This window comes from Perna viridis, chromosome 8 (genome assembly GCF_037379345.1).
Source record: "Perna viridis isolate PV_CMFRI_1.1 ecotype Kerala chromosome 8, ASM3737934v1, whole genome shotgun sequence".
Taxonomy (NCBI): Eukaryota; Metazoa; Mollusca; class Bivalvia; order Mytilida; family Mytilidae; genus Perna; species Perna viridis.
In genome coordinates, this window is record NC_142452.1 from 25,961,148 (window position 1) to 25,984,216 (window position 23,069).

General features: G+C 32.2%; 1 protein-coding gene across 4 annotated transcripts in view; it reads right to left on the reverse strand.

Annotated features, from left to right (window-relative positions):
• Positions 1 to 19,650: 19,650 nt before the first annotated feature.
• Positions 19,651 to 23,069, reverse strand: part of LOC148609996 (uncharacterized) — a 45,183-nt gene continuing 41,764 nt past the window's right edge. For all 4 annotated transcript variants that reach the window (XM_088541781.1, XM_088541779.1, XM_088541778.1 and 1 more), the window contains 2 exons: positions 21,745 to 21,840; positions 19,651 to 20,223 (listed from right to left, as the gene is read on the reverse strand). The gene's annotated coding sequence lies outside the window, so the exon portion shown is untranslated. The remainder of the gene's footprint in view (positions 20,224 to 21,744; positions 21,841 to 23,069) is intronic.

Below are 23,069 nucleotides of genomic sequence, written 5' to 3' on the forward strand. Positions count from 1 at the left end.
GGGAATCGGTTTTAAGTCTTTAACAATTTAGATCTCTATTATACATATAACAGGAAATAATTCAACAGTTGAATATTTTCATTTAGACGAAATTCAGACGACTCAAATAATTTTACTACAGACACGATGCCAAGTGGAAGACCTGTAGAAACAGATAATAAAGGTATCGGACAAAATATTATTGTACACAATCCATTTGTCAAAACAGCTTTAGTAATTTTCTTTTATACAATTGATGAAAAACCATATAAATTTATGATCACAACTAAAAGGTATCGCAGAAGACGTGGATTTAGCGGGTGCTCATATCTTTAAAGGGAACAAAATTAAGATTAACATCCTACGGTATTCTCGGTCGTATAAGTTAAAATAGGGCACAAGTTTGAAAGTGTTTGCTCAAAGTTCTTGAATACATCAATGGTACAAATGTGCTTTTTTTAATATTAATATATTTGTAGGGGCACAAACACTCAAAATCGTAGCCATAGTTAATGCTGTTACATTGATGTGTGTCATTGTCTGTTTGATTCTGAACTGTTATAAAAAACACAAAGTATCAAGAGGTAAATGATGCTAAGAAGTAATTACATTTACGCATTTTTACTATTTAACAGTAGATGATATAAATTAGGAAAAGCTGTTATCGTGGTAATCACAATAGCTTTTTTTTTTCAATTTCAAACAGTTAACAACCTCTAAAACAACGGGGCTTTATTTCTGATATTGATCATTATAGAGGGAGAGGACTTCTAGCTGTAGGATTTTGCTTCTTATTTCAATATTTCTGTTTTTGAGTTCTTCTGTTATACAACTTATTTTTTGATCGCCATCTACATGTGTTTTTGTATTTCGTTTTTTATACTACAGATGAGTTTACTCTTAGAAATACATGTACAAAATGTATAACACATTCATATATGATTGCTACCTTTGTATTTGAAAAAAAATGAAAGATTGACATGACCTTGATAATAGAAAAAAATAATTTATCTACGAACAAAACATATGATGCTACTTGAATCGCTCTTTTACACATGTTTTCAATAGGTATGCTGTTTCAAATCTAATTCCAAATCATTTCTGCTACAGTAATATATTGCACTTCACTTCATGACACAATGAGTATTAAGAACATTTCTGTAAGGTCTGTTATTATACCAACCCTTTCACAGTAAACACTAGACAAGGCAAATCAACGGGCCTTACGATTACCAAGTTTACCTACTTTGTATACGTGTATGGAAAATGTGTTACCGTTTCCTTTCATGGTACTTTTATAAATACTACATAAGCATATGTTTATGTTATGTATAGTTTCATACAATATAATAGTTATGACGAAGTTACGTACTGTAAACATTTTAATTTTCGCGTTTGCTACTTTTTGCGGATTATGTCAAGTGAACATATTCGCGGGTATCAATTTTCGCGGATTCAGTGAAAAGATTAGGGTTATATAGTGTTGCAAAGATTGTTCAATAAAGGGGTGTTTTTTTCTTCTATTTTTTTATACCCTGCTGACTTGAATTAAATGTTTTGGAAAATACATTGCTTTTGCACACGGGTGCGTGTATAAAATTATATGTGCGTACATATCATTTTTATTTAATCTGGACATGAACAAATGAAATCTCCTTTTTTTAAAATTTGTTTATTAATTGGGGGTTGGGGTTGTGTTCTCAATATTTTATCATAACAGGACCTCGGGTATGTTATGTGAAACCCTACTGCCTACTTGTAGGTTCCATAATATTAACAATAATTGGAGTTGAACGTTTTGCTGCTTGGTAAATGTACTCTTACTAGAACGTTTGTTGAGTCAAGTTTTTATCTAAAAGTAATCAATAGAACCACGATTCTTGGGAGGAAACTAATGGTTGCATTCCCTTTCCTTTTAACAAATATTGCTTTTATTGTGCAAAATTGAACAAATAATTGCCTGTAACCCCCGACTCCAAAACAACCGTCAGAAAATGATCAGAACTCAGCCATCTATCCATTTACGTGTAAATTATTTCAGAAAAACAATTTCCGCCCACATATATTTGCTCATGTGGAAAAGTAGCCTTACACAAGTGCAAAATTGGTCGCAAGTACCGAGTTTTATCATTATATCTTTGCGCATTTAGAAGAAATAAAACTATGCTATGATATGGATTGCTAAATTGAAAAATGTCTCGTCCATATGATTTTTATGTTAACCTAAATCTTTTCTGCATTTTATCGAAAAAAAAAAAGAATCAAGACAATCCTTCTTCACACTCAATCTGGTTTTAAGTAAGTATGGATAAGAAAAACTGAAAATTCGTCTTGATGTAAATTTTCCGCCTAAGCGTATTCCTAGAAGGGCCAAATATCGGTCAATATATCGGTCAATGACCGAAAAATTTGTATTATTCTCTGGTATTTTTTGAGAAGGCGAGATATGCAACTGCATCATATATCATATGCATCATTCGAAAAGAAAATCTATGTAGTTTTCAAATATCCCGAGTCGAACATGTAAAAGTAAAAAATGGTCAAGATAAGACTATTTGTATACTAGAAAACACGATGAGATTTTGGCACAATATCATTACATCAACTGTACAAATTATTTTATTCTTCAAAATGCAAAGAAAACGGTTTTATTGTTACCATCAATGAACAACATGAAAACAAGGCAACACAAAACGCTGAACAAACGTTACATTATAGTTTGTTTTAGTAGTTGTAAAACACAATGTTTTTTTTTCAACTGAGCTTGACATTTTATAAAAATGTTTGTTAAATATTTTTTATACTTTTATGTATTTTGAACTTCAAGATTGAACACCTTAGGCATGTTTAACAAAACCCGCCAGCTCCAGAAGCAAAAGAGCACTAAAACAAAATATTGCTCTTATGTTGGTTTAAAAGCCTATTAACTGCGTCGTGGCCTGATTTTATTGATTTTGTACTTACTTTTTTACTCATCTATTCATTTTTATTAATAATAAAAAAATTCTTTACATCACATGCGTACTTTTTTTTTTAAATATTTTAAAGTATTGTAAAGACTGCATATTTAAATTACATAGTATTACTGAAGAAATGCAGAGCCACAAAAGTGCTCCTGTCGTTGATTTGCCGTATCATTTTCTTTATCAATTTTCGAATGTCATGCTTTTGTCAAGAATTGGTCAAGAACCTTCATTTCATAAATATGTATGCAACGACCATGATCGATTGTGCTGCAGGGAATGCCTAAAACGTAACCATTCAAACTGTACAACCGTGCAAACCAAACTGAGCCAGTAGACGAATTATCAGCAACATATTACTCAGACTTGGAGACTTTTGAAAACCAGTTAAATGCATATACGGTGTCGTTATCTCATGGTCAAAAGAAGTTTGAGAAAAAAGTGAAACAGATTCCTAAATCAAATTCGATAAAACGTTTTCAACTGGGGACAACAGAAACGGACGAAACCAGTATCATGTCTCAGATGGAAGACCTGCATGAATTACAAAACCAATATGAGACAACTGTAAACATTTTTTCAACAGAAATCATGAAATGGCGTTCAACAATTCATACACAAAAAGAGTTGTTAGCATTTTTAAAAGATCGAACCGGAAGTAGTTATCATGTTCCAGCAATGTATTTATTTCAAAGTGAATTGTTGGCAGTGGGAAATGATATCGATGTATTCTTAAATGAAAGGAAAATTTATTATCTGACAATTCAGATGGATAAGGAAAAGAACAAAGTTACTGTAACAAAATCAAAAGTAGATAGCAAAAATTGCCTTGAATCAAACAGCCAAAACGAATTATTTGTGAATGATCAATTTATTGATGAGAGAATTAACAGTTCTGAGATTGAAAATGAAAATGCACTAATACATAAACACCGCTCGGAATCAATTAATGTGGATTCAATTACAGGTGTATCTGAGCTAAAAAAAGTGGACATACATGGAAATAAGTGTTCAACGAAAACAGAACCAAATACTGAATTAATCGAAAAAGTTAAATCATGTTCATCCGACAGTTCGAACATTGAGGAATCAACTGCCCATGTAGCTGAGATGGTAGACCAAGTGAACAAACGTGAAATAATTATCTCCCCAAGAAAATCCGAAATAACAACCGAAGAAGCTTAATTCATTAAATTAGATGAAGCAATTGAACTTGGTTATTTGAGCGAAGATGAAGTTGATTTAAATTATCTAGGTGAACTAATTTACCCCGATCAATCAAATGAAGCAGAAAATAAAACGGACAAGGCTTATCTTACAGAACACAATGAAACAAATAATTCCGCTACAATTTTTGCTAAGTCAAATGAACAAGACTGTGCCCTTAAACCGTTAAGAACAAACAAAAATGAAAACCAAACGGATAGCACTTTTGATGGTACAATATTTATTGTCCTTTTACACAATAAAGAAGAAGGGTACGACAAATTGCAATTGAAAGCAACACAGTAACATACGTTTCCAGATAAACATGTACAAACATCAATTCAATTGGTATTTACTTCAAAACTTTCAGATTTCATAAAAAAATGTTAATATCACATATCAAATTATCTTATGCAAGTAAATTGCATCTGTATATAAAGAACAAAATTTTGTTACAGTAATGAAGGTGACCGTAGATCCTCGGAATATATGACTGAAAATAAGACAACGTAATCTTGAATAGAAAGTTTTCTATACAAGAAAGCATTGTGATATATAGATAACATTTTTCTCTTTTTATTGTAAATATTTTTTGTGTGTGTCTACAACAGAAAACTTACAATTAATCATAATATTCATTATGATATTTTTTTTCAGAAGGGAACTTATTTGATAAAAATTTTTTTTTTTTTTTTTTTTTTTTTTTTTTTTTTTGGTTAACGTCCTATGTTTAATACTCAAATTATCCTTTTTCATACTGTGTGAGAAATAATTCCAAATCATCTTCAAAATATACAGAAGAAGATGTTTACAAATTGCTGGAATTTTTAATCGACAACATATTTGTCCAGTGTGGTGGACGCGTTTCAATGAGAACAAATTGTGCCCTTTTCTTGCTGACCGTTCCTTCACTCTTTTGTGACTGACTTTATAGCTGATCTGACCCGAAAGAAAAAATACTTTTAGCAAAATCCTTTAATCTCAGTTTCCGCTATATAGATGACTTATTATCTTTGAACAATACTAATTTTTGGGATTTGATACTTAGCATCTACCACAAAGAACTTGAGATAAAGAATACTACATACACTGTCAAGTCAGCTTCATATCTTGACCTACACTTAGAACTCGATGGTAAAGGAAAATTATTGACCAAACCTTACGACAAACGTGATGACTTTCCATTCAGAATTTTCAAGTGTCCTTTCATCTGTAGCAGTATACCTTCAGCACCTGCGTATGGAGTGTCCATATCACAACTCATACGTTATGCCAGAGCTTGCCGAAACTACGCAGACTTTTTGTATCGCACTAGAATTCTTTGAAATTGGCTTTTGGAACAGGGTTGTGTTGCTACAAGATTGAAGTCATCACTACAGACGTTTTATGGTCGTCATCATGAACTCGTAGATCGTTACGATGTATCCATCTGCGCCATGAAAAAATGATTGTTTAGCGTGTCATAGTGTTCCTTTCCTCTTTCGTCTACAACGGACTTGACTTTTTATGAGCAACTCGACGGATGTTTCTAGAAAAGTGAAGGACGCTAAATCTACTGGTACACCTGGTCCATGCTCCCAGCTTTCAGTGGAGTCTGAGTTGCTCATTTGTTTTTGTTACTTTGTATGTATGATTTTAGTTACTTTGTTGTGCATGTCTGTTTTCCATGTCTGGTCTTTGTCCCTGGATTACATTCTTTACCGCTATAACCTTGGTTCCCTTGATTACCCTATATAAATTTCACATTGGACATTAGAAGCATTGAGAGCCCGGATTAAGTCTGACAGGAAGTTAACCGGTAATTCACTGGGTAATACTGAGGAAGTCTTTTTAAATAATTTTACTTTAGTGTGAAAAATAACCTACTTGAAGTACAACTGTAAAAGGCGAAATTATTTTGTGACAGTATATCAATATATTCAAATTTGCCATCTTACAGGTTACACTTGACTCATATTATGCTAAAACCTTTTCAAATTCTAAAATGACGCATTTGACTCTGTTACGCCAACGCCGAAATATTTTGACGTCGAATGACAATAAACATACATGTCTTTTTTTACATATGTACATGCATGTGCATCAATATTTGTGTATTACGTGAATGAAAAAGGTCGACCATTCAAGTTCAACTATTACCTTATAATTAGAAAGGCCTCCCTCCTACAAATATGCAACGACGAAGGACTGTGTTTTGTTTGACCAACTCTTGTATTCACAGTTTATTATCGCTTCAAGGTGCGTTTTGAAACACAGACCGCAACTTCTTAATTACAATGGATAAACTCAAATATTAATCGGCAAACGATATTAACTACAATGCCAAAGAAAGAAATACTTGTATCAAGGACAGTTACGCAGAAAATGGGTTTTTTTATTTTAAATTTCTTTTTATATACTTTAATGCCTTAATATATATAGTGTATATTGGAACTGAAAATAAGATTGGTAACGGAAGTTGCTGAACATAGTAAATACACATGGCAAATTTTAATGTATTGTGAGATGCACACAAGATAAATATTGGCAATCATATTCAAATATTACATGTTCAGTCATGTAAATTTATGCATATTTCACGAAAATGTCTTTGAATGACAAAAAATAAACAATTAAGTCCGCTTATTTAACAACATCTTTTAGCGAAACTCTAAAAAATTAAGCTACACCAAGAAGGATTGTAACTGCAAAAAGTAATCTTCATCGTTTTGGTTTCTAGTAACCGATGTAACACACAAATTATTTTGTACACGTTACAGTGACTTTACTACAATCATGACACTCTTTTGTTACCAATCTGCTGAACAATATAAAAGATTGACAAAGCTATTAGGACATTTAAACTGACAAGTTGTTATTGTAAGAGTGTAAGTGTTGTTAATCGTGAACTATGAATACCAGTACAGTTAATCTGGAACAATATAATTTCAAAGGAAATCCTTCACATTTTATAAAGCACTCAATTCACATCATAAACTCAAAGTACTATTTCCAAAATTGTAATTCACGTGAACTTCAAACTGTTTGCATTTTGTATAATACTTGTTCCTTAACTATAATTTTCATCGTCTGAATATAGCTGAAATATTGCTGCTGGGACGTTAAACTCCAACAACCAACCAAACAAACATAAAAAGCGGACAATAGAAGGACTCTTCCAGTTGTACAAATGAAGGTATAAACATTCATTAAGATCTCATTTTTATGATGATATACAAGACTTCTATACAGTGATGTTAAGATAAAGATGAATATTTTAAAATAGAGTTCTATTTCACGGTTTTCAATTTTGTCAATAAAATACAAAATAAAATTTAATTTATTAAATTTGAATTCCCCTCACCAATGAAAAATAGAATACCTAAGGTAGCTGATTCAGATTTAAATAACCAGGAGCTAGTTTAAATGTCCAAAGAGCTTTGTAAATCCCTTGTTTTGTTCAGCCAATTGATAGCAAAAGAGTGTCATGGTTGTAGGAAAGTCAATGTAACCTTAGACAAGACAAACGGATGCTAGACATTTCTGACTCGGGACAGGCACAAAAATGCACGGGATTTAAGTTCTTAACGTCTACTTATTTAATAACGTCTTTTAACGAAACCCTAACGAATGTTATCTTTGCCGTTTGGGTTTCTATTAACCGGGTAGATCCTTAATATCAGATTCCGCTGTATAGATGACATATGACATATCATTGTTTCATTGTTTCGGGAATTTGATACATCTCATCTACCCTTAAGAATTTAAGATGAAGGACACTATAGACACTGTGAAGTCAGCCTCACATCTTGAACCACGATAGAGATCAATGGTAAAGGATAACTATTGACTAAGAAAATGAAAAACTCGATGACCTACCATTCCGTATTTTCAACTTACCTTTCATCTGTGGCAACAACCCTTCAGCCCTGCGTATGTTTTCATAAGACAAGTCATACATTATGCCAAAGCTTGCCATAACTATGCGATTTTTTTTGTATTGCTCTAGATGTCTTACTATTAGGCTTCTGGAACAGGGTTATGTTGCTACAAGAAAATTCATCTCTAAAAGAAGTCTTATGGTCGTCATTATGACCTTGTGATTCGTTCCGGTGTATCCATCTGCACCATGAAAACTGATTTGCTCTCAACGTGTCCTAGTTCTCCTTTCCTCTTTTGCCTCTTTTATCATACCATTACACCTTGTCCATGCTCCCAGTTTTTAGAGGGGAACGAGTTGCTTATTTACTTTTGTCAATTTGTATGTATTATTTCAGTTTTTTTGTTCTATGTTATGTTTGTCTATTTTCCATGTCTTGTTTTCGTCCCTGGATTTCATTCTTTTGAATTCCGCTAGAATCTTCTTTTAACCATTCACAATTTCTAAAATGGTCTATATTATTGATTGAAATTTAAAATTGACAAAATATGCATCACTTGTGGGTCTGCAACACATATTTAGCAGTCCCAATTCTAAATAATATATTTCTGTAAATTGTTCAATTGCAAACATGTTTTATTCCAATATTTGTGAAATATTATTGATTTGCATGTTAAATTTGTCCTTTTTAATGTTATGTGTGTGACTTGACGCATATACTTTTTTTCCAATTTTAATAGCGGTCCCACAATATTGTCTGAAATATTATAAATGGAATATTCACCTATAAGTATTGTGTTGGTGGGTGGGAAATCAATATATCATTCTAAAATCATCAAAATGACAACATTTTGTAACAATAACATAAACGTGATGAATTTATTTGACAAAAATTAAAGACGTTGAGGGAGTTATGAACATCGCCACTTTATGTCAACTAAGATGCATGATGTCTCCAGAGATGATCTTCCTTTCATACAAAAACCACTTGGACTTAATCACATTCGAGCTAAACTCTATTCTGTACCTCTAAATCTACAATACTCCCTTTACAAAATAAGTCTTTACACTCCTGTTTCTGAACCAACCCAATCATTATACAGATTCGTTGCTATCATTTTGGATGTAATTTTAAGAAAAGTAGAAAAACAAATATTTAGCAACATTGAAAATCCCAGCCCCCACCACCCCCTCCGCCATAAAAATGTTCGGTGCCTTAAATATTTTTTTAGGTATATATAACTCTGACACTTCAAATATTCAAAAGCAATGTTCATGACTGATTAAGATTAATATGTCTGACCCATATCAAATATTGTGATGTTATATGTAAAAAGAGCATGTGCAGATTTTATTCAAAAATACTGTAAATCTATCATAAAGTAGTCGGCATGCATTTAATTCCTTTGTAAATGAATTTCTTTCTGCGTAAACTAACTTAACATTTCAAAACCAGAGGAATAAAATAAATGAAGTGTAAGACATTCTAGATGCAAAAATCAAAAGAACCTGCCTACCCTGCTGCCATGTTTCTACCTTTTTGTATGAGTCTACAACATCTCTAAATTCTGAAATAATGGCTGTTTGATGTTCAGTCCTTTCTTCCTGACACTTCGTTTCTGTAAAAATCTAATCTTCGCCACATGGAAATAATATATCGATTATCACCTTCAGTATATCTGAAATTCTGTCTGAATAGATCGTTCTGCGGATAAAGTGTTTGACTGCGTAAATCCCCTATGCATTCAGATAAAGTTTATGTTCATCCAACCTGCAATAGTATACATACAATCCACTTCTGTTAGGTATATGATACAATAAGACCTGTCCACACTATAGATGTTTAAACTACATGTACCTTTATTGAACTGAACTCCATGTGGACAGCCTTTAACTTAGATATAATGATAAAAAGAATGAAATTGGTTCCTTTCACATCACCTTCAATACTTTAGAAATGCCTTAATGAAAAGAAAATAAAATTCCCCGAGTGCAGCATGTGTAGTATATGTTGTTTTCATGATACATGTTATATTTGTGTTGATTTCCGTGATTTAGTATTTGACTGACTTAACAGATGATGTGAGTTTCCGTTTCATCTTGGATTCAGCACTTTGATTTTGGATGCATCTTACCTGTTTTCCTACCTGTGTATTCCCCAGTGTTATTTATATCTGTCATTTGATAGGTTAGGGATTGGGAATACTTTTTTTAGTTAGTACGTTTTAGTGGATTTTGTGAGCGGGTAGACATAGTTGTTTTTCGTCTAGTTCATTTAAATCTATTTATTTGTTTTTTAGTATTTGGATACCACCCAAGTTAGTCATTGATTCATTTTCATTTGATTTGAAAGTTATAAAAGAGTTGTGGGTTTAAACAGAATGAGGAGATTTAGTGCTATACTTTGTATTGGTATTTAGTATTATGATTCATGATTATTTTATTTGGTTGTTACTTTCTTTTTGACCATTTCACCTGGGCTTTAGATTATTAAATTTTATTTTGTGCAGATTATGAGCATGTAGTCTGTAGGTCCATACATTCTTAAATTATTAGCAAAATTTCTGTACTACATATGAGTTAAGCTACAAGTGTGGTATGCATGTGTATTCAGTTTGCTTATTTTGAGTTGTTTTTCCTTTGTGTTTTGTCTATTGTATAATTTTAGTTTTATTCATCTCTACAGTTCATTTGGTCGTATATTGCTAGTACTAGGTTCTATTATTTTTGTTTTGGCATTTCCTTATGTAGAAGATGTAGTCAGATTGGATTTTTTATTTCAAAATTATTATAATTATCTATCATTTTTGATTTTGAGATGCTTCAGTTAGAATTGCATAAACTTTAATTAATATTGATTGTATTTTAGAATTTGAGAATAAGATGGAGTTGTATTTCTTTGTGTGTGTCTTTGTCTTTTTATGTGTTATTTTGTTACAGGGTTATAACTGCTGATATTAGTGCAGTGGGCAAATAATGATTTTTTAAAACTCTAGAATAAAAGAAAAAAATCAAAAATAAGCGATTGTGATTTGAAATTCGTTCTCCTATTTCTTCACGGTCTTTAATGAAGCAGTAACATGTTTGATCAAATTGTTGTTTGACAGGCGCTTATTGCCTGTGGTGCCACTGTCTGCATCTAGGCCTTCTGAGATTTTCCGTTTGTATACATTATTACGAAATGCCGTTATTTGTCGCCGACTCATGCCGGCACAAATATATTAACCTTACAAAGGCATTTAATGTTCTTGTGTATGATTCTCCAACAGGGAAGAGCGCATACTTGCCAACTTCGAAACTCCCCAGTGGGTTTTTTAGGCGGAAAACCAAAATGTGATCGAACATTTGTTTGGACATGTTTTAGAAACTGCATGGTTTTACTGTAGTATTTTATGAATGAGTCAACCACTTTAGTATTAACAGGCCTTTCTTCAGGTGAACAACATATGCATGCACTGTAACAAATTGGAGTTTGTAGGCCCCTTTTTTTAAGGTAGATACCTCAAAATGTGATAGAAATTTCTAAAGTTTTAATTAAAAAAAAAAATAGGGTACTTTTATTTATATTCAAATGTATTTGTACTATTATACACATTTTTCCTTCATTCCATTAAAGTCAGTGTTTGGTTTCGAATTTAAAGTGGTTTAGCCCAAACAGTTCTCAGGTCTAAACAGTCCAGGATTGGTCTATGTGACAGAATAATGTTAAACAGTATCTGAACTCAGAAAGTGGGAAACTTGGTCAACTTTTCATTAAATTGATATCTTGAGATTCAGTATGTGAGGAAATGTAACAAAAAATTATAATTGTTCTGACCAAATTTAAAAAAAAACAAAACATCACTATTTAAAAGAAAAACATATTTATTTTAATATTTCACTACTGCATACAAAACATTTTGGAAATACTGCACTGTTGAAAGTAAAGGAGATGTGACAGAAGAATTGAAGACTGCATAGGAGGTTATTCCTTTTTGTATTATTTGTTTTTACATGCATGATTCTATAAATTTTAGACCTGTTAAATTGACAGTATATGTCAAATTAATCATGGAGTAGAAATTTATCTTTAAAAAAAAAGATTGGCTGTTCATAAAGTAGAGGTAGCTCCGATTGGGATTTATTTTCTAATTGTCATTCGTTATCAGCTGATTTCTCCTCGGAGATTATTCACCTGTCATAAAACGTACCCTCACTTATTAAGACAGCAATTACCATGTTTGTCAGATTTGTTACTCTTCTAATCAATAAATGAAACTTGTAACACGAATTAAGGGTTTGAATTTTGACAAAATCGGGTTTTGGGACAAATTCGACCAGAAAAATCTGTGTTAGCAGGACAAATAGTCAAAATCATGAAAAACGATTAAAACTTGTAAATTGACATATCTGCGTATTACTGTGGTCAGTAAAATGCTATAAGACAGGAGAAATAACACTCTTATCAAGCGTTCTGATAAATCTGGTGCTCGAAAGTGAAACAAGGCAATGCAAAACACTAGCGGCTTATATGTGCCGGTATGATGTACATTCATGTAATAGACCTTTTCGTATTCCCGACTTTGACTTTGACGTTTTTTATTTCAAATTTTGAGGAAGGGAAGTGACCTTCCAACCCGACATACTGGTTGACTGACCGATTTGGGCAATGGACAACAGTAGACTTGAAATTTACAAATTTGACTTATTGTAGCTGCGATAAGTACTTGGTTATATTTGAATAATTTATTTTAAACCATTTAGCTATTTCTAGTAAATAATTTAAGTTTCAAAGAGAAATGTTTACTGCTTTTGCTTTCCTTAATGAGACCACCAACCAGGTTGTTGGTTGTTGGTAAGGTACGTCCCTTTGAAAAACTTGTTTAAATGGTTTGCATCCCGTAAATATGAAAAACGACTGATTTTTCTGTAGACATATGAAAATAATTGTTTACCCTTTATTATATTTATAACTCGGGAAAATAACATTGTTTTCTTAACACCAATACATTTTAGGATTCAGTAAAGCGAAACACACAATGAACAAACAATAACCTGATTTTTTCTAGAGCTTCTGTAAGTCTCTTTGATTGCCACTTAATATGATTCTTTACATTATTAGGTTTTCGTTGTCCACTAGTTCAATTTTTTGTAGTAAATGGTCCTGGAAATTCAAAAGTTGATTTCTCTTAGGTATGTCGATGTTATTAATGTATACATACTATAAAAAGATATTAGTGATATAACAAAGTATGCGATCCGGAGGAAAGACCTGGTTAAAATTCGTACAAGGATTGTTGTTAAATGATAATCAAGGGAACCAAGGTTATAGCGGTAATCAAAAGAATGTAATCCAGGGACAAAGACCAGACATGGAAAACAGACATACACAACAGAGAACATAAAGTAACTAAAATCATACATACAAAGTAACAAAACACGTCCCCCACACTGGACAAATATTTTGTCGATTAAAAATGCCAGCATTTTGGAAACATCTTCCTCTGTATACTTTGAAGATGATTTGGAATTATTTCATACAAAGTATGAGGAATCTCTACCAAGAACTATATATTTGTATCTAGGGGTACCATCTTTTTAGGAAAAAACAACGATGTACAATGTTTTAAGTCGGGATTTTAACTCAGTATAGGGGAAAAAAGTATAAAGTGTTGAAAAATCATAGATTTTAATGCTATTATATTCAGATAATAGTCGTGAACTGAATGTCTCCAAAAGATCTTTCGAATTGTTTAGGATCCACATTGAATTAATACCAATACGGGAGCAACAAATGTTGTGGTAGGATTGCAGACCATCTTTGACAGTTGTGAGTATAGAAGTTATAAGTTTTGAAAGAGGTTTGGTGGTACATTTTGCAGATCCATCTATGAAACGTTGTTTCTATGGATGTTTGTGGAGTTTTAGAATTCATTACATAGAAGGTAAATCACAATCATCGACCTTGGTAGAGAGACCAAAAGAGAATATAGCAGATTTATGGTTTACCACAATCTCTTCTTTGGAGTGTATGGTAGCAGCATATGTCTTATCACTGCTATTATTTTCTACGTCTACCTCTGTGTGTTCAATTTCTGAAATGGGTCGAAAGTATGAAAAAAATACCATGATACATATAGTAATTTGTATCAAAATAAACAATATTTTTTTTTTGTTTTTTTTTTTTTATAAAATTCTACTATACTGTTCGAACCAAGTACATCATGTTTTGTGTCTCCATTCTTATATACCATTTGTTTGTAGCTTTATACAATGTGATTTCATTTGAAGAACATTGATTAAAATATTAATAACCTTTTTTTTTATTTGCGTAATCCTTATGTGTTTTAACTGTATCTAAAACAACAAGAACAATACTAACTGACCAAAGTATAGCTTTTTATAAGATCCAGGCATGTTAAGTTGACAATAAAACTATATTTTTATTTAAGTTATAGGTTGAAATAACCATTGATCTGATGCTATGTTATAGATATCGATCTTGCATTGGCAATAACGATAATAGAATTACGTTATAGAGAAAGTTCCACTACAACATGCACGTGCATATTCACGTGCTATCACCCGATATGTGTGTATTGCGGAGAGAAAAAAAAAACAATAGTAAATAAATTAGTCTACCACAGGTTTGTTAAATATCACAACATTGCCGTGAACATCTTAAACTCTCATTAAGATAGCAAAAGATCATTGAAAGTACCATCAACGCCTCGCAATTAGTATGGTCCATTTTACTCTTTTCGACGACAAACGATAGAGATATGCCAGGTAAATGAACAAATGCATATATATTGTATATCCTGGCTGTAATTTATATATTTTGACATATATCTCTGTCAAATACGACTCATCCAGAGGGGCGTACTTCCCATAATAAATATGCACTTTGACAACGTCGCGTCAATATACTAGATAAACGTAATTTTTGATACCGGGAACAAGCCTCTGTGGTTCGTCGGATCATTTACAGTGAAAGCGTATCCCCCGGCCGGGAAGGTAAACTTGGTTGCAAAGATGAGAACATTATTACTTCAGTTCACAAACTATGTTGTGGTAATGACATTGTGTGCTGCAAACCTTGTAAGTATGTCAATATATTAAATATTTTGAATTCGCAACTATCATCATAACTAATTCAAATGATTTTTTGTCTTTGCCATACATTACGTAACGATATACTATACATGTACTTGATAAACGCTAAAACTTTCTTCAACGCTTGGCAAGGTGACAACTCGTTAAACATTTTTGGCAAACGGTCCATTATTTTCCATTAAAATTTGCTGGTGTAATGAGCACGAATAATTTAATAATTTGAGTTCAAAGAAACAAGAATGGATGTTAGCAATAAAATATTAACATTATTACAATACATCAAATAAAACGTCTCAACATTAAAAAATTAGCTAAATCAGCCAAAAATGTCATGTTTAAAAACGCAATGTCCTTTTAATCAGCTTTATTTGATGGATGACAATGAAGCTCAGTTGGAACATGAAAGGACAAGGATTGAAACAAACAGATTGATTAATCCTTTCCTTTGAGGAGATAGTTGTGCATATGAACTACTCAAAGCTCAATCGGAATTTGGTTCTGCATTTAAATGGTCCCACAAACTCGGTTAGGTTTGCAAACTACGACTCGTCAAAATAGGAACCCATATCAGAAATCAAATAAATTCAATTAAAATAAACGATCTCTTTCAAATCAGATGTACTTCACAACAGGTCATAATCTACATTGTGAACAGGACACAAACTCAAATAGGTTCCGTGTAAATGAAAGTTCTGAGGATGATGCATTGAATTCATCAACATGTGAAGTGTACATCAAAGATTGATCATGGCTATATGTTCAAAATTTTGTTGACAAAATGAATGCCTTCCACAATTTTATTTTTGTATGATATTTAGAATGTTGTCCTGTACAAATATGCTTTGCATTTCTTTGCAACAGGTCATCGTTTTCTACAAGGGTACTTATTATTTCATTTAGATCAATACTCTGATGAATAAATTCTTTTTTTTTTAAATTGCGTGCACATATATCCTGTAATTTTTACAGATATCATACTTAAGTATAGGCAAATGTACTCGACGAAAACAATATTTGTCCGTAATCAGCTGAATATGAGTTGTTTTAACCAAGATACTTTGCTGAGTAATTTGTATGTGTTAGTGTAAGGTTTTGATAAAATCAGGCAAAAATGGAAAAATAAAAAAAATGCATGTAACGACCCCAACAATCTGACAGTATAATTTCTCTAAAGGTTGATATTTCTATCCCAAAAGACCATTTTGTGAGATCTGCATCACTATATTTGCTCAAAGATTTTCAATTTAATGTAAATAAAATTGAGTTCTTTTTAGTTACAACTGAATATACCAAAGTGATAAAGAAAATAGTTTCTTATCCCTCAGTTATGATGGTGCAAATAATCCAATTTAAATTTCAAATGGTGTTGCACCCATTGTATAATTCTTACAGACACTGAAACTTAAGTTGTAAAATATATTTATCCGATAAAGATTCTGATAACTTCAATTTATCTTGATATATTTTCTGACTTTCACATATGTAGTTTGCAGGGTCGCTGACCTATTCTTTCACTCTTATGAGGGTGCCCTTATAACTGATTTGATCCAAAAGAAAGAACATCGTGTAGGTAGATCATATAATATCAGTATCCGCTATACAGATGACATATTCTCGTTAAACAATCCTAGTTTCGGGGATTGATACATCGCATCTACCCGAAAGAACTTGAGATACTATAGATACTATAGACACTGTGAAGTCAGCCTCATATCTTGACCTACACTTAGAAATCGATGGTAAAGAAAAAGTATTGACCAAACTTTACAACAAACGTGGCGACTTTACGTTCAGAATTGTCAACTTTCCTTTCATCTGTGTCAACACCTCTTCACCTCCTGCATATGGAGTTTTCAAAACACAACTCATACGTAGGGCTTGCGTAACTACACAGACTTTTGTATCGCGCAAGACTTCTGAAAATTAGGCTTTTGGAACAGGGTTATGTTGCTACAAGATTGAAGTCATCACTTCAGACGTTTTATGGTCGTCATCACGAATTCGTTAAGGTGTATCCATCTGCATCATGAATACTGATTTGTTCAACGTGTCATAGTTTTCCTTCCCTTTTTCATCTACCCTAGATTTGACCTTTTATGAACATCTTGACGTATGTTTCTAGAAAAAGCAATGGATGCTTACCCTACCGGTGCACCTGTTTCATGCACCTAGTTTTTAGTGGAGTCCTAGTTGCTCATGTACTTTTGTTACTTTGTGTGTTTTATTTTTACTTAATATTCTTGAGTGTATTATAGGTTTTAGATGTCCTGTCTCTTCCCAGGATTACATTCTTTTGATTTCTGCAATAATCTTGGTTCCCTTTATTGCTCTTATAATGTAAATGGAGTGTCATTTCTTTATCGGAATTAATTTTGCTGCTACTCTTTATTTTATTTGAAACAGTAAACAACCTATTTTGAAATGGAATTGCCAGTGGTTGAAATACTTGCTGAAGGCCTCTATAACTTGTTTTGTTGAATTTACACCAATATTATTTATATTTGTACAACCTATTTTATTCATAGTAATGTAGTAAACTCACTTTGGCCATTTTTTATTAACCTTAGAAAAGTTTTTCGTTTGTATTTGTTGGGGGGGTGTTTTGTCATCGTGTTTTTAAATTACTCATTTTTGTTTTTTTTAAGTTTAGTTTTCGTGTGTGTGGGTGTGTGTGTGTGTGTGTGTGTGTGTGTGTGTGTGATTTGAAATCAGAGTTACTATCAACAGGAATTTTAGTCGAATATCATAAATGTCGATATTTTTGCCATTGTTTCGTACTAATAAGGAAATACTAGTAATTGCATCTCTTTCATAGTAACACCAATATATATTTTTTTTATTTTTCAACATTGTAAAAAAATTGAAAAAAAACTACACGTTTAATAATATCAAAACATCTAAACTCTAAAGCGAACGATTAAATTTTATCCACAACTCCATATGCAGCTAAAACTTACAAAAGTTTCCCTTTGATCTCATATTTATATATTAACTGTATAATATTAATTCATGTATCTATGTTCATTTCACTCATCCAATGGTTTAGTCAGAGAACCAGAAGGAAATGATTTTATGTCAAAATATATTACATGTAGTTACAGTTCTTTTACTTGACTACATGATATTTCAGGGAATTGAGGTTTGTAAACATTGCTTCAAATTAGGATATATTCACTGAGCTAGTCATTAACTCCGGGTTTGTTTTTTACATTTGTGCGTAATATGAATTAAACTTTTCCTTTTAGTAATTCTAAATCCTGTATAAGCAAACACTCGTACTGAGTACATTTGTTTTATAAGTGATCGTGTCGCCAATAAAAAAAAATATTTATATTTTGTGCAATCTCCACTTTATTATTACTTATCACCGTTGATTAACGTTACTTTACTTTGTTAAAAACGTATTCATGTTTTGCAAGGTTTACCAGTACAAAATAATTATTGTTATTTTGGCGTGGGTAAAATGACTAAATGTAAACTCAGTGACTTACTCCTTTACTCATATGAGGTTGATTTTACATATGTAGTTGATCTTCTCCAAAAGAAGATACATTGGTTTTGCTTTGGTCCTTTAATCTCAGTTGTCGCAATTTAGATGATCTGTTGTCTTTGAACAATTCAAGTTTCGGAGATGTTATACAGTTATTATAAAGAACTTGAAATAAAGGACACTACAGACACCTTCGGCCACATATTTTGAACTACTCACAGATATTAACGGACAATGAAGTCTCATGACCAAAATATAGACAAAGGTGATGATTTATTATTCTGTATACGTATAGTCAACTTTCTTTTTGTCTGTTCCCAAATCCCTTCAGTACCTGCCTTTGGAGTTTTCATATCACAACTCATGAGTTATGCCAGATTCACTCAAAAAATCGCATAGTTTTTTTAATATGCTAGACATCAGTAGGATTCTGGAAAAAAAGATGTGTTACCAAGGGCTTAAAGTCATAACATTGAAAGTTTTATTGTCATCATTATGAACTCTTGGATGTTTCCATCTTCACTATGAGAAAAGATTTTTTCACCGTCTCATAGTTTTAATTTTCTCTTTTTCTCTACTCAGAACATTACATTTCAAGAGGAACTTGGTAGGAATAGCAGAGAGCGCATACCCTACCAGTACGCCTGGTCCATATTCCATGTTTTGTAATTTGTGTCCGGGTTATTCATTTACTTTTGTTACTTTGTATGCGTTATTTTGATTTTTTTATGCCCTTTGTTGTGTAATTTTATTTCCTTGTCAAGTTTGTACTTGGATTATATTCTTTTCGTAAACATGGACATGCATAATACTGAAGAAAATGGACATAATCATATATATCATTTCTGCTTAATTGTGTTTACAATAGTTCCTTGTAACCTCTGTATCCGGGTCATTCCTTGACTACATGGTGTCAAAATCAATATGTTTTACGTGCAAAATTTTACACCGATTAACAGATTTATATACATAAACATTTTTGTGCATTGATATTATTTATTTTACAAGTGTTACAAAATAGATAAAATATAGTCAATAAACGTCATGTGAACTATGTCAGAAAGAGTGTTCAGTTGTTTATCTAAAAAACGAAGGGTTTGGAATAAAATGGAACATATTTACAGGCTTTTGTTCTACATGCGTTATTTTTTCCCTAAACGAACTACATTTTTAAACACGGAACACAAGGATAGTTATTCCGAATAATGTTTGGGGAAATAATCTGTCGTGCTGAATCCTGTTGTGTAATATTGGCATTTGAAATAACATCGATCTCCATTTTAATTATCTGTCATAGCCATATGTCATAGCAATTTAGTATCAAAGCAAACATACAGTCAAATTTGAAATATCGCATCCCAAAAAATGAGAAATAAAGTACGCTATTTTAGGATAACAGAGAACACATACGTTCCTGCATACGTTCCATGACTTAGACCTGTACATATGTATTTAATTTACAAATTTGGTTTACACCCGAGCAGAAGATGACTTGTGTTTTAGAAATTGAAATATCAGAAGTATCCGCCATGCAAACATTGAGCTTCTAGAAATATGTCTATTTGCGTATGATCGACCGAGGAAGCAGTTTCTACGTCGGATGCATGTCCTCGTCTGAAGTCCGCTTCTTTCTGAAAAAAAGTCATTTCATTGTAAAATAGTTATATCCATTGCTTTATACCTAAGAGTTCATCTTAAATATTATAAATATTCTTACTTGGTAAATTTCAGAGCAATATTTTTAATACTTCTTATCTTTCAGTGCAGTCAAGTACATGATAGTAATGAAGAGGTTTTGGCATATGATTTTTGTCTTAAGGGCATCTTTCAGTAGAAAATGACAGAGCAAAGAAAACATCAGAAACACTACTGCGATAAACAACAAATATTGAAAAAAACAAGTACTATATTTTAGAAAAGATAGCTGACGCAGTAAAATTATGCTTTTTTTAAGTTTCTACATTTCTTTCATGAAAAAAAAAAACACGTGGCACGCAATTTCAAATTTACGATTGTTTTTTCGAACGCAATTTCAAATTTTCGATTGTTTTTTCGAAAGCAATTTCAAAAGTTTGATACAGTTTTCTTAACGCCACTAAGTTAGCAGTATTTGACCAATGGGGAAACAAAAGTGTGATCAGGTGATTTGCATTTCCATAGAAGAACGTCCTTAGGGTCAAAGGGTAGAAAATGGAACTATGCCGACAGCGTCGGAATAAACAAATGTAAGATTTAATAAAAAAAAACTTTCAAAACAAATGTTTATATGTCAATTCAGTAAGTTTAATTTACATGTACATAAAAGTCCAAGTATTGAAGAAATAAACTCCAATGTTTCATCTTGTTACATTATTATAGTTCATCTAGAATACACCATTGCCATCAACGTTAAAGGACTGAGAACCCCATAATGTTATTACAAAATAGTGATTTTTTACTACATTTATTCCCTGCCATGCCAAACAAAATACATGTGCGCTACTACAGAATGTATGATTAACACAAGTATTGTTGCAATGTAAACGTAGATTTCATGAAAGTCATCTGTAACAAATATTACAGAACATTGTTTAACAGCAAAAAGATCTATCAGAACATATCACTGTTGATTTGATTCTTTAATCAATCGTACTATCAATATGTTTTACCGATCTAATATTTTAAGGCAATGCAGGATTATTGTTTCAATCTTATTGCGTTTAACTGTTCAATCTTTTTGTTGCGTTTAGATTCAATTTGTTTCATATTAAATAAGCAAAGTAAGTTGGGGTCGGCTAATCAATTGTCTCCAATTAACTTTGTTCTGAATCTAATAACACCTTCCACATCAAACAAACTATTTAGATATTCTCTAAAACATACTTAATAATCAAGTAAACTGTTACCTTGTTCGCCATTGGTTGTCGCTATGTTTTAAAGTCCTATTATCATCATATAGATTTTCTTCAAAATATATCGATATTTTAGCATAAATTTTAAACTCTATATATTTTGATTGATATTAAGATTGTGACGTTTTGGCGGGAGAAATTTCGAGGATGAAATTACCGACTTTAATTCATAAAGAATATATTTATAATGTATGTGACAGCGCTAAATCCTACAGTTCGTGTTTCTATTTCTATTAGACGAGTTATTAATAATATTTGTACCAGCAGTGCTAAAGATTGATGTAATATTATCATGGTCCTTTTCAGTGGCTCCATTCTTTTCATTGATGTTGATTTGGTCTTCTGGTTGACTGTTACCTGAAGTATGATAAACCATTAGATGTCCTAACATAATTTTACAAATGTTTTACAATTTTAAACAATTGCATCAACGCTACAGTATCTTAACTAATCATGTTCCTATAATGGTGATTCGTCGTCAGCCATTGATCAGTATACTATTAGTTATAGATCCTTCATCCGATTGAAATTTTTCATAACGTGACTCCTAATTGATTCATATATTCTTGAATTGTTTGGTTTTTCTGTTTTATTCAAGTATAAGAGAAATATAAAAAAAAATAACAAAACTGATCTAATTGATCCTCGGTGGTGAAAATGTGAGCGATCAGTCAATCATCAATTATCATCTGTCAAACCCAGTAACGCGAATCGGTTTAAGGACTCTATGAGATGTTATTATGAGTACTGATCAAAATATGAGCCGTAAATACGATGTATTCAGTTTAAAGTGATACATATGGTAATCCAATGATTATCAACTGATTTTTTGTGTTGGTTTGCTTTCATATTATTATAATATGTTTGCGAAAAACATAAAATTTTCTTGCAAAAAGCATATGACAATCGTTATGTTAAGGGAACCAAGGTTATAGCGGTAATCAAAAGAATGTAATCCAAGGACAAAGACTAGACATGGAAAACAGACATACACAACAAAGAACATAAAGTAACTAAAATCATACATACAAAGTAACAAAAGTAAATGAGTAACTCGGACTCCACTAAAAACTGGGAGTATGGACCAGGTGCACCGGTAGGGTTAGCGTCCTCTGCTTTTCTAGAAACACTCGCCGAGTTGATCATAAAAGGTCAATTCCGGGGTAGACAAACGACGAAAGGTAAACTATGACCCGTTGAATAAATCAGTTTTCATGGTGCTGATGGATACATCATAACGATCCACGAGTTCGTAGCAACATAACCCTGTTCCAGAAGCCTATTTGTTAGAGTTCTAGCGCGATACAAAAAGTCTGCGTAGTTTCAGCAAGCTCTGGCATAACTATGAGTTGTGATATGAACACTCCATACGCAGGTGCCGAAGGGATGTTGCCACAGATGAAAGGAAAGTTGACAATTCTGAATGAAAAGTCATCACGTTTGTCATTTTGGTCAATAATTTTCTTTTACCATCGATTTCTAAGTGTAGGTCAAGATATGAGGCTGACTTCACAGTGTCTGTAGTATCCTTTATCTCAAATTAGGAAATTAGAATTGTGTAAAGAAAAACTATTGGTCAATAGATT